General features: G+C 41.6%; 1 long non-coding RNA gene across 1 annotated transcript; it reads left to right on the plus strand.

Annotated features, from left to right (window-relative positions):
- The first annotated feature begins 9,377 nt into the window (after positions 1-9,377).
- Positions 9,378-10,033, plus strand: LOC121395753. Its single transcript, XR_005962657.1, has 3 exons — positions 9,378-9,516; positions 9,630-9,712; positions 9,994-10,033. It is a non-coding gene; the product is annotated as an uncharacterized LOC121395753 (long non-coding RNA).
- The last annotated feature ends 2,438 nt before the right edge of the window (positions 10,034-12,471 follow it).

Below are 12,471 nucleotides of genomic sequence, written 5' to 3' on the forward strand. Positions count from 1 at the left end.
GCAGACCAAGCAGCTGTTGGTCTGGTGTGGTTTACAAATGATGCGAAATGTAAATCAAAGCAACAAAAACATCCCCCTAAGTGTGAAGGGTATACTGTATACTCGAGTATAAGCCTAGGTGACCTAAGTTCACCTAGGAAAACTGGGAAACTGTATTGACTCGAGTATAAGCCTATACTATATACTTGATATATAAGTGAAACAGAAAGTTATCAAAGATCGGTGTGCTCACGTTTGAAAAAGTTAATTGCCGGTACCTAAATAAAAGATAATGAAATATAGTGTAGCGTGCTTCTTTCCAGGGGTTAATGAAACATCGGATCTACTCACAAAATAGATTCTTGAATGGCGGCTTATCACAGCAGTTGGTATTGTAATGGTGCAAGGGAGAACCGGTTTTCTTAAATGTCTGGAAAAGAAGCTCTAATAGTGTAATATTGCTGGAGCTCAATATCAGAGCTGAATGCACAATAAGAAACACCAAGATGGAGGCCGGGGGATTTCTCTTTCGCTTAAAGGGACCGGCACGGACGTGAGAGGATCCGGTCACGTGCCTGTCAGACCCTGGCGAAAAGTGGAGACGCCGCTGCTCTGTCCCTCTCGAGGAGGAAAAGCGGCACTTCCAGGAGGACAATTCACGAGCTTCTTTTCCAGACATTTAAGAAAACCGGTTCTCCCCTGCACCATTACGATACCAACTGCTGTGATAAGCCGCCATTCAAGAATCTGTTTTGTGAGTAGATTTTATGTTTCATTAACCCCTGGAAAGAAGTATGCTACACTGTACAGTATTTCGTTATCTTTTTTTAGGTACCGGCAATTAACTTTTTCAATCGTGAGCGCACCGATCTTTAATGTTTCACATGCTGACTCAAGTATAAGCCGAGGTAGACTTTTTCAGCACATTTTGGGTGCTGAAAAACTCAGCTTATACTCGTTTATATATGGTAGGTTAACCTATCATATTTGGATGGCAGTCCAACAAGCTTTTAATGACCACTAAGTACAATTCAATTTGAAATCATGTATAAGCATGAAAATTACAAATAAGGCCAGGGTCGGACTGGGGGGCCCAGGGCCCACCGGGGCTGCTTCCTCAGGTTTTTTCCCGGAGTCCTGCTGGCCCAGTCCAACCCTGAATAAACCCTATCATTTTGATGTGTACTTCAGCTGAGTATTGATAAGGAAAAGAGAGCCACCTACAGTACAGTTCAGTGAATTAACATTAAAACATATACAAAGCTATAAATAAACATGTTGATCTTAATAAACATAAAATCTACAGACCAGCTAATTCTCTATGGGCCAGACTGTAAATTATATCCTTATAAATGGCGCGTTCTTGTGTCAGAACGCGCCATTTATATCTTAAAGAGACAGCAATTGTTACTGCCATTCTCTCCCTGAAGCTTCTCCTCCAGCTTAGCATTTCACTTCCTTACTTCAAACGGTCGCTCCTCATTCTTCACTCTGGCTGTCTAACCTTCCCTCTCACAACTTCCCAGGTATTACGCCCTCTACGATGCTTCCTCAGTCATTCTCTTCCGCCCCCCCCCATTTCCTGTCACGCAGCACGCTCCCTCTTTGTCTCTCTCCCTCTTCCGCCCTCCTTAAACTCCGGTTACACTGACAGAGTCTCTCTCCCTCATTCAACCCCCCATTTCATCTGCGGTCTCACCTCTCGATCTCTCTTCCACTCCCCCCTCCATCTCCCATCATGCTCCCTCTGTCCCTCCAGCCTTCCTTCACTCTGGTTTTATTCCACGGTCACTCTCCATCTGTAAATCTCCAGTCAACTATGTGTCTTGCTCACTCTGTCCTGCCAGCCCAAGTCCCTCTGCCTCTCCTACTCTCCTGTCTGTATTGCTCACATTGCTGCTTTAACCCTTTGTTCTTCTATGCCTGTGCACTTTCCACCCTCTGTATCTCTTTTCCCTTTCCTCCACTGCAACAGCCTGCAGAAATATGGCATATATGGTCAGCATGCCACAGTCACTCATATCAAAGGAGGACAAAAAGGCAGCTTACAACAACTAGGTACAAAGGGACTGTGTAAAGCATAGGGGAATGGAATGGAAATAAACTGGTGTGCATAGATTATGTGTAGATTATAATGAATAATGCACCCACTACCGAAATTTATAAAGATATTTATAGTCACCTCGGAGTTACGTGACCTGTATAAAAGCACTCGGCCTGCGGCCTCGTGCTTTTATATGGTCACCTAACTCCTCGGTGACTTGTAATATCTTTATAAATTACGGTAGGGGGTGCATTATCCACTATATATACATGTATATAAAAACAAACACAACATAAAGTAAATGTAGATATCCAGTATATCATTTTTTAGAAATGGACCCCCTCTGTGTTTCTAAGGTATAACAGTACAATAAGCCCTTTTGAGTTGTCTGACATAAAAGATAATGCAATGGTTGCTATGGTAATTTGGACCCTAACAACCAGATTGCTCAAAAACTGGAAAGCTGCCTACTAAAAATGCTAAATGACTTAAACAACACATATTGTAAAAAATTAAAACAAATTAAAACAAATTGCAAAGTTTGCAATCTAAATCAAAGAAATATTTATTTTAATACAAATGTATTGCACACTGCAACTGCAGTTAGGGAATTGGTATGGGAGGGTGGAAGATTCCTCTTCTACAACCTAAGTCAGGTAAGTTTCTCTCATCTGGGGGAGGCTTTAGAGGACTTTTGGCCACAAATATTTAGGGGTTTAAACTCTGTAGTAATACTGATATTTTCCTGTGGCGTTTCAGAGGAATGTGTCAGTATCACTTTAAAGGAAATACCTGTCGGTACCAAGTAACTTTGTCTAGTACAACTAAGATGAACTTGTGACCTTTGCAGAAGGTTCCAAATGGCTAAGATTCACACCCATTCTCTGAAAAAGAATATCTATGAAAGGCAAATGTATTTAAGGGGCTGGTTTGGGACTTATTTGGATTGTTAACTGGCAGTCTGCGCACACAACAAAAAAAAATCCTTGTAAATACTTGGCAAGATAAACCTTGTAAAAATGTCCACTGCAGGAAACTGCAAATGGCAAGTTAAACACGGCTCTTATTAACTCCCTACAAGCAAACATTTGTTTGAAGTTGATGGTGGAGCCATTAAATAAAAGTGAAACAGAAAAGCTGTCAAGAGGAGGTACAGTAATCTCTTCAGGCAGTACCATACCTTACCGTTGTAGTTTAGGCTTGCCATGTCATTGGCTTTGTCACTTTAACCCTTTAAGTGCCACAGAACGTAGAATCTACGTTCTGAGGCAAAGTAACTTGAAATGCCACAGAACGTAGATTCTACGTTCTGCAGAATTTCCCCCAGGCCAGGAAGCGATGCGCACAAAAAACCGGCGCATCGCTTCTAACAGGCACAGATCCCCCTAGGCAACGAGCAGAGGCGGTTCACTTACCCGATCGCTTCCTCGATCGTCCCAGGCAGCCAATGGGAGCAGTGGAGACCACGAGGAGCACACTGATGACGTCTCCACTGCTCCCCCTATAAATAACTCCCCCCAACTGTCACACCTTCCCTCCTGCTGCGCACTTATGGTTGCTGGAGTTCCCCCTGCTGCCTGTCTGAGCTTTGATCGCTGGATTGGTCGCCTGGATTGCCTGGATTCAACATTGTGAGCTGAACTGCACCTCTCTACACCCTTTACTTTACATATTCTCTCTAAAAAAAAAAAATCTTTTTTTTTTCTTTTTTTTTCTTCTGTCTTTGGCCTTAGCACACTTACAGGCAACTTTGCCAAGCTCACACTCACACTCCCACACTCACACACACACACTCACACACTCACACTTACACACTTACTTTCTTACTTTTTATCTCTACTTATTTTTTACTTTGCTTTCTTTAGTCATTTGTCTTTATTTGTTGCTCAAACTTTATTTCTGCTCTGATTTGATTGCGTTTTACTGTTTTTTGGCCATTTTCATCATTGGTTTGTGATTTTATTGCACTTTTATTGCGCTATTACTTGTTTTGTTCTCATCCGTTTCTGTTTGCAGTGACGCTGGTGGATCTAGATTTCTGACCACCGATTTCACTCCAATAACTTCATTTTATTGCTTTTAGTGATTTTATTACGTTTATTCTTTATATTTTTCTTTACTGCTGGTTTAGTTTTCTAGAAAAGTTTTCCCCTACCCAAATAACTGTTCACTGTATTGCTTTTGGTGGTTTTATTACGTTTACCCTTTGCATTGTTCTTTGCTGCTAGTTTAGTTCCCCAAAAAACTTTCCATTTGCAGTGACGCTGGTGGATCTATAGTTCTGACCACCAATTTCACTCCAATAACAGTTTTTTTATTGCTTTAGCTGTTTTTACTGCTTGCTTAGTTCCCCCGAAAAAGTTCCCTTTGTAGGTCACTAGTGAATCTAGGACCCTTGACCGCTGATTTTAGTGTATTCGCTGTTCTTTTATTGCTTTGAGTAGTGTTGCATTTTAGTGATTTTTTCAGGAGTTTTCTTTGCACTGTTTATTGCACACTTTATTGCTTGTTTAGTGCCCCAAAAGATAGTTCCCTTTGCTGTGACACCTTTTAGTGGTCTTATTCTGTTTTCTGATTTTAGGTGATTGTTCCAGAAAGTCAGGGATTACGTGGATTGTAAACTGTGCCATATCTTTATTCCATAGCATTCCATAAGGTTCATTTGTTCAAGCTCAAGGTTTTTTCCTTCTGCTTGTTTGTATTGGTCATATCTTGCTGCCTTGCTTTTTTTTCTTCTTCTGGTTGTTTCTGTTAGCAGGGGTTAACTGTTGGTCATATCTTGCAGCCTTGCTTTTTATTTTTCTTCTGGTTGTTTATATTAGCAGGGGTTAACTGTTGGTCATATCTTGCTGCCTTGCTTTTTTTTTTTCTTCTGGTTGTTTCTGTTAGCAGGGGTTAACTGTTGGTCATATCTTGCAGCCTTGCTTTTTTTTTCTTCTGGTTGTTTATATTAGCAGGGGTTAACTGTTGGTCATATCTTGCAGCCTTGCTTTTTTTTTTCTTCTGGTTGTTTATATTAGCAGGGGTTAACTGTTGGTCATATCTTGCAGCCTTGCTTTTTTTTTTTCTTCTGGTTGTTTATATTAGCAGGGGTTAACTGTTGGTCATATCTTGCAGCCTTGCTTTTTTTTTTCTTCTGGTTGTTTCTGTTAGCAGGGGTTAACTGTTGGTCATATCTTGCAGCCTTGCTTTTTTTTTTCTTCTGGTTGTTTATATTAGCAGGGGTTAACTGTTGGTCATATCTTGCAGCCTTGCTTTTTTTTTTTCTTCTGGTTGTTTATATTAGCAGGGGTCTCAGTCATCTTGCTGTCTTGCTTTTTTTTTTTTTTTTTATTCTGGTTGTTTCTGTTAGCAGGGGTTAACTGTTGGTCATATCTTGCAGCCTTGCTTTTTTTTTTTCTTCTGGTTGTTTATATTAGCAGGGGTCTCAGTCATCTTGCTGGCTTGCTTTTTTTTTTTTTTCTTGTGGTTGATTGTATTAGCTTTTTTTTTTATTTGTTTGACTTGCCTATTGATTCTTAGCTTTGTAGTTGTCTGTAAATTTCTGGCACAATGGCCAAACGGTTTTATACCGCTGAGGAAGCGGCTAGGTATTGTGAGGACTCCAGCTCAGAGGAATTTAGCAATTCCGATTCTGAGTATGTCCCATCTGATGACTCTAGTGAGGAATCAGAGATTGGTGATAGCAGCACTATTAGCGCAGAGGCTAGTAGTGGCGGCACGCTTACTGCTGAAGAAGCAGAGGAAGAGGCAGAGGCTGGTGGCAGTGTGCCAGATGCACCCATGGAGGTTGAAGAGGGTGAGGGTAGTGATGATGCAGCAGTTGGAGCGCCTATGTGGGGGCCTCCCTGTAATTATGCCCCCGAAATTCCCCCATTCACTGCAGTCGCGGGCGTCAAGGTGGACACCACTAACTTTCAAATCATAGATTTCTTCAATCTTTTTATCACAGAGGCCATCCTACAGGACATGGTCCAGTACACAAATTTATACGCTGAGCAGTATCTTGCCAGCCACCCTTTACCAGGGTATTCAAGAGCCCAGGCGTGGTATCCCACTACTGTAAATGAAATCAAAAGATTCCTGGCGCTCACATTGGCAATGGGACTCGTAGAACGCAATACCTTAGCTTCATACTGGGATACCACTACAGTCCTTTCCATCCCTCTTTTTTCAGCCGTTATGCCAAGAAACCGCTACCAAATTTTACTGCGGTTTCTTCATTTTAGCAACAATGCAGCGGCTGTTCCCCCTAATGAGCCCGGTCACGACAGGCTTTACAAATTGAGGCCCCTTATAGATAGCCTGTCTCAGCGCTTCGCAGAGGTCTACACCCCCTCCCAAAATATATGTGTGGACGAGTCCCTTTTGCTCTTCAAAGGGCGCCTAAGATTCCGCCAATACATCCCTAGTAAGCGTTCTCGCTATGGGATGAAATTTTACAAACTCTGCGAAAGCAGCACGGGCTATACTAATTCTTTCATGTTCTATGAGGGAAAGGACACTAATTTGGACCCCCCCGGTTGTCCCCTTGATTTGACTGCCAGTGGTAAAATTGTCTGGGAGCTCATATCTCCACTGTTGGGCCGAGGTTACCACTTATACGTGGATAACTTCTACACTAGCATCCCCTTATTTAGAACGCTTTACTGGTTGGACACCCCAGCCTGTGGCACCGTTAGGCAAAACCGCAAAGGACTGCCTAAGGAACTGGTGCAAAAGAAATTAAAACGTGGAGAAGTTTATGCTCTTAGAAGTGATGAGCTCCTGGCACTAAAATTTGCAGACACAAAAAATGTTTGTATGCTTACTACTATCCACAATGAGAGTGTAGTTGTCCAACACAGACGTGGCAGGCCCGCAAAATCAAAGCCACTCTGTTGTAAAGAATATAGTAAGCATATGGGTGGCGTTGATAAAACAGACCAAATTCAAACTTACTATGACGCCACCAGAAAAACCAGGGCCTGGTACAAAAAAGCAGCAATTTACATGATTCAAATGGCCCTTTATAATTCCTATGTCGTTTACAAGGCGGCAGTACCAGGCCCAAAATTGTCTTTATACAATTATCTGCTGCAACTGCTCCCTGCCCTTTTGTTTGGTGATGTACAGGAGGTTCCAGAAATGCCTGGCAATGACAATGTTGCCCGAATGGTGGGTAAGCATTTCATTGCACAAATTCCACCAACTCCTAATAAAAGATATGCCCAGAGAACTTGTAAGGTTTGCCGTTCCAGGGGTGTTCGAAAAGATGTGCGATATTTTTGTCCCAAGTGTCCTAGCAAGCCTGCTTTGTGTTTCCAACCCTGTTTTGAGGTGTACCACACTGTGGTACACTACGAGAGGCCATGAGTTGTGTTGGTAGGTTAGGGTTCTCTGGGTTTGTTGGTGGTAAAATGATGTAGTAAACTTGGCATGCTCTGTTTTTATGCACATGCTGGCAAAGTGATGCTTTTTATTTCGTGTTTTTTTGAAGTTGTGATTGTGCAGTGGTTTTTCAGGTTCAAGCCCCTTTTGAGATATAACATTTCACACGCTAGGGGTCTATGCACACGCTAGCAATAACTGGTTAGGTGTGCTGGCAAAACGATGTGCTTTTTCTTTTGTATTTTGTGCAGTGGTTTTTCAGGTTCAAGACTCGGCAGACAGACGGCACTTCTGGAATAGGTTTATTGGGGTTGCTGCTGTAAAAACCTAACGTGTTTCGGGAGTAGATCCCTTAGTCATAGGTCCTATGACTAAGGGATCTACTCCCGAAACGCGTTAGGTTTTTACAGCAGCAACCCCAATAAACCTATTCCAGAAGTGCCGCCTGTCTGTCAAGTTTTGTAGCGTCCACAGTGGGGACACTGTTTGACTGAGCACCTGGATATAGGCAAGAGCGGTGAGCAGTAGCGGTCCTTCTTTGTTCTTTATTTTCAGGTTCAAGCCCCTTATTGAGATCTAACATTTTACGCTCTAGGTTTTTATGCACACGCTAGCGATAACTGGTTAGGTGTGCTGGCAGAATGATGCGCTTTTTTGTGTTTTGTGCAGTGGTTTTTTGGATTCAAGCCCCCCATCGAGTTCTAACATTTCACGCTCTAGGTTTTTATGCATGAACTAGCAATAACTGGTTATATGTGCTGGCAAAATGATGTGCATTTCTTTTGTTTTGTGCAGTGGTTTTTCAGATTCAAGCCCCCCTTGAGATTTAACATTTTGGCAGGTACCTACTTGGCTTATAACTAGGTTATAGATATTGGTAATCTATAGATATTGATAAAAAAAGTTTGACGATGCAAAAGTTGGCATTTTTTTTTCTGTATAGTAGTGATCTTGGTAGTGATTTATGGTGTAGAATTTGGCACAGGGTGAGCAATTTTTTTGTGCAGTGTAGCAGTAAAAACAATTGTATGTAGGTTTGTTCTTAGTCTATGCATTCAGCTTTTGTGTTGAGCTATGGTGCTTTAGGCCAGTTGTAGTTTTATGGATAGCATTTGTATTGCGCTGGTGCTATAGCAAACTGAGGTGCTGGTTGGTCGAGAGGGCGCACGATAGAACTTGTGGTGTGTGATGAATACATGGGATGATGTGCATCTCTAATGCTGATGCCACAAGTTTTTTTTTTTACTGGCACCTCAAAAGCTCCTCTATCAGCGCATTTATCTATAGTTTTGTCTGTATTTCTGGGCAACATTTGCATTTGTTTTTGTAGATTTAGGCATCTCTGGATTTGTGGGTAGCATGTCTTCAGTTTTCGGTTTTTGAGCACAGGGTGGCGGAACACTATGGTCTTCCATTTAGAATTGTTTATAGTGTAGGCATTCAGAATCTTTTTCCCGAAAAGTTGTGGTTGGAACAATCCATTTTTTTTGTACTTGTAGCGCACATTGAATATTTATGCAGTAATTAGGTTGGACAAGTTGCAGTGGCTCTCTGAATAGGAATAGTACTTTGATCACGTGCCATGTCTGCCACCAGTAGGGCACCAGCTTTTTTACAAACTTCTGGTGTGCACTTCTTAGGACACTTGCATAATTTATGGGTCAAATGTACTATGGATTCTTGCAAAAATTAAGTTTTGTCCAAACGATCTCCACCTGTGTAGCTCACTTTCCTACTCAGGCCACACCAGCCAGGCCAAACTTTTACTCATGCAAAAAATGTAGGATAGGAAGGAGCATTACAATCCGCAGACTTGGCTGCAAAATACCTTTATTGTCACAGCATGTTTCGGATCATCATGGATCCTTTTTCAAGTGAGGATCCATGATGATCCGAAACATGTTGTGACAATAAAGGTATTTTGCAGCCAAGTCTGCGGATTGTAATGCTCCTTCCTATCCTACATTTTTTGCATGAGTACTATGGATTCTGTTGGTAAATATATTTGCAAATGTGGTACAGATTTTGTCATTGGTGAAGTGTAGGAAGAAGCACAACAGGACAGATGAAGTCGTTGCACAACAGGACAGATGAAACTCAGACGCTCCACTAAATCGAAAAGGGTGAGTGAAATATATTTTTGGGGTAGTGGGGCCCAGATGCAGATCCATCAGAGTAGTCCCAAAATTATTGGGTATAAATCTAACTTTGTAAATTGTCTTTTCCTTTATTTCAGACCAAAGCACTGAGTTCTACAAAGGATTGTGGCCACAATTATCCACGTAGTAAAGCAGGAATGGCATCTCTGAATAGTTGAAGGTGTTTATTTTCAAGAAATCTATAGTTTGTGGGGGTTATTTTATTGGTTAGGGACAGTTTAGGATAAAATATGGATGCATTCACATAACTTCACAGCCCGAATATTATGCATTGTGCCTGTGTTGGGGTGTTGGGTGGCTGCGTCTCTATGTGTATCCATACATATGGGGTATCGTTTTATTCAGGGGAACTTGCAGATTGCCATTGAGCAGGTTTTTATTAGTTGTCATGGAAACTTAGGGAGAAATCGAACTTTGTAACTCTCTTTTCCTTTATTTCAGACCAAATCGCTGTCTTCTACAAAGAACTGCGGCCACAATTCTCTGTGTAGAAAAGAAAGAATGGCATCTTTGAAAAGCTGAAGAAGTGTACTTTTAGGAAATAGATGGCTTGTGGGGGTTATTTCACAGGTAAGGGGCAGTTTAGAATGAAAAGAGTTGAGAACTGCACATAAATTCACAGCCCCAATATTATGCATTGTGCCTGTTTTGAGGTGTTCGGTGGCTGCGTCTCTATGTGTATCCATACGTATGGAGTATCGTTCTATTCAGGGGAACTTGCAGATTGTCATTGAGCAGGTTTTTTTTAGTTGCCATGGAAACTTAGGGAGAAATCGAACTTTTTAACTCTCTTTTCCTTTATTTCAGACCAAATCGCTGACTTCTACGAACGACTGCAGACACAATCCTCCATGTAGAAAAGCAAGACTGGCATCTTTGAATAGGTGAAGAAGTGTACTTTTCGGACATATATGGTTTGTGGGGGTTATTTCACAGTTTGGGGGGTGTTTAGACTGAAAAACTACAAGTAGTACACATAGAGAGCAGCCCCCAGATTTTCAACTGCAATTGCCCTTATGCGTTGCTCCTGTTTTGGGGTGTTTGGGGGCTACGTCTCTATGTTTATCCATACATATGGGGTATTGTTCTATTCAGGGGAACTTGCAGATTGTCATTGAGCAGGTTTTTTTTAGTTGCCATGGAAACTTAGGGAGAAATCGAACTTTGTAACTCTCTTTTCCTTTATTTCAGACCAAATCGCTGACTTCTACGAACGACTGCAGACACAATCCTCCATGTAGAAAATCAAGACTGGCATCTTTGAATAGGTGAAGAAGTGTACTTTTCGGACATATATGGTTTGTGGGGGTTATTTCACAGTTTGGGGGGTGTTTAGACTGAAAAACTGCAAGTAGTACACATAGAGAGCAGCCCCCAGATTTTCAACTGCAATTGGCCTTATGCGTTGCTCCTGTTTTGGGGTGTTTGGGGGCTGCGTCTCTATGTTTATCCATACATATGGGGTATTGTTCTATTCAGGAGAACTTGCAGATTGTCATTGAGCAGGTTTTTTTTAGTTGCCATGGAAACTTAGGGAGAAATTGAACTTTGTAACTCTTTTTTCCTTTATTTCAGACCAAATCGCTGACTTCTACGAACGACTGTGGACCCAATCCTCCATGTAGAAAAGCAAGACTGGCTTCTTTGAATAGGTGAAGAAGTGTACTTTTCGGACATATATGGTTTGTAGGGGTTATTTTACAGTTTGGGGGGTGTTTAGACTGAAAAACTACAAGTAGTACACATAGAGTGCAGCCCCCAGATTTTCAACTGCAATTGCCCTTATGCGTTGCTCCTGTTTTGGGGTGTTTGGGTGCTGCGTCTCTATGTTTATCCATACATATGGGGTATTGTTCTATTCAGGAGAACTTGCAGATTGTCATTGAGCAGGTTTTTTTTAGTTGCCATGGAAACTTAGGGAGAAATCGAACTTTGTAACTCTTTTTTCCTTTATTTCAGACAAAATCGCTGACTTCTACGAACGACTGCGGACCCAATCCTCCATGTAGAAAAGCAAGAATGGCATCTTTGAATAGGTGAAGAAGTGTACTTTTCGGACATATATGGTTTGTAGGGGTTATTTTACAGTTTGGGGGTGTTTAGACTGAAAAACTACAAATAGTACACATAGAGAGCAGCCCCCAGATTTTCAACTGCAATTGGCCTTATGCGTTGCTCCGGTTTTGGGGTGTTTGGGGGCTGCGTCTCTATGTTTATCCATACATATGGGGTATTGTTCTATTCAGGAGAACTTGCAGATTGTCATTGAGCAGGTTTTTTTTAGTTGCCATGGAAACTTAGGGAGAAATCGAACTTTGTAACTCTTTTTTCCTTTATTTCAGACCATATCGCTGACTTCTACGAACGACTGCGGACCCAATCCTCCATGTAGAAAAGCAAGAATGGCATCTTTGAATAGGTGAAGAAGTGTACTTTTCGGACATATATGGTTTGCAGGGGTTATTTTACAGTTTGGGGGGTGTTTAGACTGAAAAACTACAAGTAGTACACATAGAGCGCAGCCCCCAGATTTTCAACTGCAATTGCCCTTATGCGTTGCTCCTGTTTTGGGGTGTTTGGCGGCTGCGTCTCTATGTTTATCCAAACATATGGGGTATTGTTCTATTCAGGAGAACTTGCAGATTGTCATTGAGCAGGTTTTTTTTAGTTGCCATGGAAACTTAGGGAGAAATTGAACTTTGTAACTCTTTTTTCCTTTATTTCAGACCAAATCGCTGACTTCTACGAACGACTGCGGACCCAATCCTCCATGTAGAAAAGCAAGAATGGCATCTTTGAATAGGTGAAGAAGTGTACTTTTTGGACATATATGGTTTGTAGGGGTTATTTTACAGTTTGGGGGGTGTTTAGACTGAAAAACTACAAGTAGTACACATAGAGCGCAGCCCCCAGATTTTC

The sequence above is a fragment of the Xenopus laevis genome, chromosome 7L, assembly GCF_017654675.1.
Source record: "Xenopus laevis strain J_2021 chromosome 7L, Xenopus_laevis_v10.1, whole genome shotgun sequence".
In the NCBI taxonomy this organism is placed as follows: Eukaryota; Metazoa; Chordata; class Amphibia; order Anura; family Pipidae; genus Xenopus; species Xenopus laevis.